Source organism: Dendronephthya gigantea, unplaced genomic scaffold, assembly GCF_004324835.1.
Source record: "Dendronephthya gigantea isolate DGI-Jeju-01 unplaced genomic scaffold, DenGig_1.0 000096F, whole genome shotgun sequence".
NCBI lineage: Eukaryota > Metazoa > Cnidaria > Anthozoa > Malacalcyonacea > Nephtheidae > Dendronephthya > Dendronephthya gigantea.
The window spans coordinates 759,935-765,734 of record NW_021163106.1 but is presented as its reverse complement, the minus strand read 5'-3'; the positions used below and the strand labels follow the sequence as shown (position 1 = coordinate 765,734).

Below are 5,800 nucleotides of genomic sequence, written 5' to 3'. Positions count from 1 at the left end.
ATTGGTTTGATTAACTGCTGCTTATTTATTGCTGGGCGATTGTTCATTGTTAAATGAGAGATGAGTTATGTGTTATTACTTTCCGAGCTTTTAACAACACAAAATATTTATCCGATACATATTGCCCAGCTAAGGCGAGAACTCAAGCAATGACAACCATGCAGACATATATTAGTATATTTTAGTTTTGAAAAGGAGTCACATTATATTTTGCGCCCGTCGTATGGAAATAACTTGCTGGAATCAGGATTGCCTGTCTCATGTGTCTGATCTTCCTATTTGTGGTAGTCTTAGTATTTGTGGTAGACCAGGTAGAGCCCTCGAAGCACAACACATACTAGGTTACACACAAAAAGATCAGCTTATTTAGTTATTTTAATGATTGGTAGTAAACAGAACAAATTTAAATACACTGTCAATGGTTGAGACAGTGAACACAATTTACAAACATTAATAATTACCATATAGGGATTACATTAGTAACCATATGCAGCTTCGTACTTCGTGCAGTCTATTGAAACTGATGAGACTGATATAATATTTTTTTAAAGTGACTGCAGAAAAAATCTGGACCGTACAGGCTCTGACGTTACGACGTTTTATATTTTCACTCAATTTACTTTATAGTAAAACTCGAAGGCCATTCAGGATTGCCAGATTATTGAATAAATTAACCAAATATTATTACTCTAATCGCTGTTTTCTTTGTTATTTCTTTGTGTTATGATTCGATCAATATAACATATAAGTTTTTAATTTAAAGAAAGAACTTTTAATAAGATCAAGGACTATCTATAGCATGATTTTACAACATACTACACTATACAGTAGAAAACAATCCGTTATACATAATGGGGTAACCCAACTTATTATCAGGGGCCGCTGATCTATGGTTTACTTAAACGTCTGGAGTACAAATATTATAACACCCTTTCCCTAAAAAGTTTTTTTTAGTAATACGTTTTATTATAAGTAATTTTTATTTCGAATTGTCGGTTCAGGATCGTCCACAGGAATTAAATCTGAAATTAAAGGCCATCCTTAGGGACTGATATAATTTGTTTTCTATTCCTCCTGTATACACAACCATTATTGTCCCGAACCACATATGATTGAGGTAGAACTTCTGCGGAGCGCCATTTATCATCATTATCATCTCGAACCACATATGATCGAGGTAGAACTTCTGCGGAGCGCCATTTATCATCATTATTATCCCGAACCACATATGATCGACGCAGAACTTCTGCGGAGCGCCATTTATCATCATTATCATCCCGAACCACATAATGATCGAGGTAGAACTTCTGCGGAGCGCCATTTATCATCATTATTATCCCGAACGACATATGATCGAGGTAGAACTTCTGTGGAGCGCCATTTATCATCACGGTTTGGGCGAATTCTCACTTTATCTCCAACTTCCAAAGGTGGGAGGTCCCGTCCACTCCTATCAAAGTAATATTTGGAAAGCAGTTGTCGATATTGAAGTCTCTTAACAACTTTAGTAGATTGGACGGTCTGGGGTAGCAATAAACGCCTGTTGGTTGGTATCACGGTACGAGTTCGGCGTCCCATCAGAAGTTGGGCCGGAAACGACCCAATACCTTCAAATGGGGTATTACAATATTTCAGGAAACCTTCAAATGGATCTTTATTATCTGCCACAGACTTTCCAAAGATTCGCTTCGCTGTCTGGACAGCTCTTTCAGCTGCCCCATTTTATTGTGGATATTCTGGTGAGCTGGTTATATGCCGAATACCACATTCCTTTGCAAATTTTTTAAACTCATGTGAGTCATTGAACACATTTCTGGTGTTACTATACTGAGAACCATTGTAACTCACAATCTTCTCCGGTATTCCAAATCTAGCGAATATTTTCTTTAGGTTATTGATTACACAACATACAGATTTATCTGAAGATGATGTGAGAAGATTAGTAAGTGCTTTATCTGAACATCGTGAAATTTTACAAGCAAATGATAATACGTCATTTTCATTGGAGCAAAGGCTTTGGCGAAGCACCTCAACTTCAAAGTACTTTGAATAAAAGTCTGTTACTAGCAAATACTGTTGACCTAGGAGCTGAAAGATATCAGTTCCAACTATTTGCCACGGCAAATCTGGAATTTCATGTAGATGTATAGGGTTTCCTTTTGTTGCTGGTTTCGAAAGGAATTACAAATCGAGCAAGACTTGATCTTTTTTTTATCTGTGCTGTCATACTAGGCCAGAACACATAGTCTCGAGCAAAACATAAACTTTTTGTCCCAAATGTGCACCATGAATCTCACTCAAGATATCACATCTCAATTTTAACGGTACCACCAGTCTGTCTGATTTAAACAACAAGCCGTCTTCTACACTAAGATCTTCTCTGCAACTCCAAAAATCTCTCAATCGTTAATTTTAAGGATGCTAAAAAAGCAAATGTGTATCGATATCTTGACAAAATTTTGTCAAGACTATGCTGGTGGTACCTACCCTGTGGTGTCGTCATCATTTTGAATTGCAAACAGAAAACTGATTGGCTCTTGCGTGCGAAATTTCCAACTAAAAAAACGACAGCCAATCAGTTTCTTGGTTGCAAATCTAAATTATGACGACACCACAGGGTGGGTACCACTAGCATAGTCTTGACAAATTTTTGTCAAAATATCGATACACATTTGCTTTTTCCTTAAAATTAACGTTTGAAGTTAAAACTTTGGTAGAATGTAGTCAAATTACCTGAGTTTAAACCGATGTAATTTTTATATTATTTTCATTTGTAATTTGCAAGATATTCAGGCCGTAGCAAACGTTGTAGTATATTTTAGTAAAAAAACTTGCCAACCTTGTCATAATAATAGACCAAGCAGATTCGTGTACACACGCGAGCGCCACGCGAACGAAAACATGTCGGGGCTGCCTATGGTAGACTCTGATTGTGTTTTTTGTTAAAAGCTGTCACGATCAACCGACATGCTGTACATTAAAATTAATTTAGAGAACGAAATCGTATAATTATATTTGCACTTCTCGTCGTTGTTTTCAGAGCCAATAGTTTAAAGGGTTTCAAGATAAGGGACAACAAGAAAAATTTTATAGCTTTCTCATGCCCATAAAATTATATATCAACAAACACCAACTAACACTATACGTACACGATTGCCAAATCTTAATACATGGTTGCGTTTAAAAAAGTTGGTTATTTTACAAATTATACTTTTAAATTAGCTTTAAGTTAGTCTATGAAAATGCCTACTATTTAGTTTGTTTACATTTTTGCCGCATCTGCAGTATTAATCGTCACAGTTTCGGTTAAAAATTTTTACATCTGTTTGCATGCACTGTAAATCGGTTCGATTACGATTTAATATGCTACCTTTTTAACAGCTACTCGTGATGTTGTCATCACTATCGTTGGTTGCCTAAAAATAATAAAGAAATTTTCACGTCAATTTGAAGGATTTACTTTGGAAAGAAATGAATTGATGGCATTATTGGGGCGATAGGTAGCTTTATTACAAGTAAATAGAAGTCTAAATATGCCGAAAAGCATCCATTAGTGCATGGGATAGTTTTCAGGGGTATCACACCTCGACACTACTTTCGCGACCACCCTGAGTACCCTGAGTTACTTGGTGTAAAATCCACCGCGTGTGATTTAGTAAAAAATCTTAACGGTTTTACATCAAATAAGACTGGACTGGACTGGAGTGGACTGGAGGAACTTCGGAAAAACATTCGTAAATATACACGATACGTCATTATTTAGATAGAAATATGTGTTAAACCATACCGTTGTCAGCGAAAGGGAAGATGATCATATAAAGTATATAACTTCTTATGATGGCTAACTCGTACCTCTAGCATTCCGTCATTCAAACCAAGGATTTCGTGCAGCATTTTAATTAAACTGGAGAAGTTTGGACGATCTGTAGGATTTTCATTCCAACACATTGACATAACATTGAACCTATAATCACAATAAAAAGGGGTAACCAGCGTACTCCAAAATGACTAGAATAATAACTGACGGTAAATTGAAACTGGGATGACAATTCCTTTACCATTACCATGATTTTTGTCGCTGAGACAGTCATAAATCGTTGGAAAGAAATAAACTATGGCACTGCTGCCCGGCTTTAAATTAGCTTCAAATATTACAACAGTATTAACGATTAATATTAAACATTGGCAACACGAAAATTGATCAATAATATGGTAGAGATTGCAGATAGTACAGTTTTTAATTTCAATTAATCGTATAGAAAGATTTTTTTCTTTCTTGAAAACGACCCTAAATGCGTTTACAATGCCCGTTTTCTAATTTTTATATTTGATATAAAATCTGTCGATGATATGAAAACAGGGTTTACATTCTTGCGATGTATAAAAAATTTTAGTAAGAAAAATCTAAAATTTTTTGCCTCCATGACTTTAAGACTTCACTATGACATTATGATGTAATTTTTGATATTTTTAGGGATTTCGGTTCGGTAAATATCTGTAATTAATAGCCTCGTCTGCATGCATCTCTTATATATTTATATTAGGCATTTATATTTAGTTTGTGTTAGCTGTGTCGGGAAAGGCGACAAAAAAAGCTGGAGAGATCTCTCGCACACTTTTCTCTGGCTCCCCGACACAGCTAACCCAAGCAAAATATAAATGCCTAATATAAATACATAAGCCGCATGCGGAGGAGGCTATGTAATTAAAAGGTTTGCCAAATTTACTTTCTTCTTTCGTCAATTTAATTCATTCTAACATTTCAAGCCACAAATGTTTTATTTACATTCATTTTACATTTTAGCTTAACTCACATCTCGTGTGGACAATGAATTGGTGGTTGCATTCTGTTTCCATTCAATAAAAATGGATAAAAATCGTTGATATGCACTCCAGGGTACGGATTACCACCTAAATTATTAAATTGCAGGCACATGCATTAACGATTATATTAGGTTTGGGAATTTATAATGGTTAAGTATGATAGTCCTTCAGTAGATATACGCTAAAAAAAATTACTCTTCCATTATAATGAAGATGTTGTGGTAGTTTTATAGTTCCCCAACTCACAGAAAAGGAAAACATATTTACCCAATGCAAATATTTCCCAAAGTAAAATTCCAAAAGACCACCTAAATTTTGAGGGAAAAAGAAGTCAAGAAACCACATGAAATTTAGAGTCCAAATTGTCTTGCAAAACTGGGACCAGGAAAACGGGCTCAAATTCGGATCAATTGTATTCAGATAGTCTTTTTACTTACACATCGGACTTCTCTGTAAATAGTGAATCTTTAATAGACTCGATAGCCAACCATTTCACTGGAACCATTCCCTTAAATGGAAACAGATTGAGCGTGATAACGTCGTCTCGGTTTTTACTTCAGCTTTATTCACAGGAGCGCCGGTGATACCAGGGAAGAGGAAGCAGTTACACTTCTTTTTGGGAGGGAAGAAGGGCGTAGGGGGATTGCAAGCTTGAACCCATTTAGGAATATTGCAATATCATACGTTCATCATTGTTTCATAAGGCTAATTTTTAATTTCAGGCTATGTTGTAATTATGATGTATTAAAACTGACTAAAAAAAATACGTTCAGTGTAGACCTTGGAATTTGTGTATACTTTGAGTTTGAGCTCCCTATTAAAATACTGCTTTTGGTGCCCCTTGATATTCACGCTCCCAAGTCCAGGCTTAGGCGAATAATTTTAAATTACATAGCAAATATACGCGTATGCAACAACTGCATGTCGTTCAGAAAAATTGCAATAACGGTTTTGGATACATACCGTCGATTTTTTT

General features: G+C 35.6%; 1 long non-coding RNA gene across 1 annotated transcript; it reads right to left on the bottom strand.

The window, feature by feature from the left end:
• Window positions 1-3,252: 3,252 nt before the first annotated feature.
• Window positions 3,253-4,879, bottom strand: LOC114533959. The gene is made up of 3 exons (XR_003688105.1): window positions 4,815-4,879; window positions 3,853-3,964; window positions 3,253-3,416 (listed from the first exon to the last, which is right to left on the bottom strand). It is a non-coding gene; the product is annotated as an uncharacterized LOC114533959 (long non-coding RNA).
• Between the last annotated feature and the right edge of the window lie 921 nt (window positions 4,880-5,800).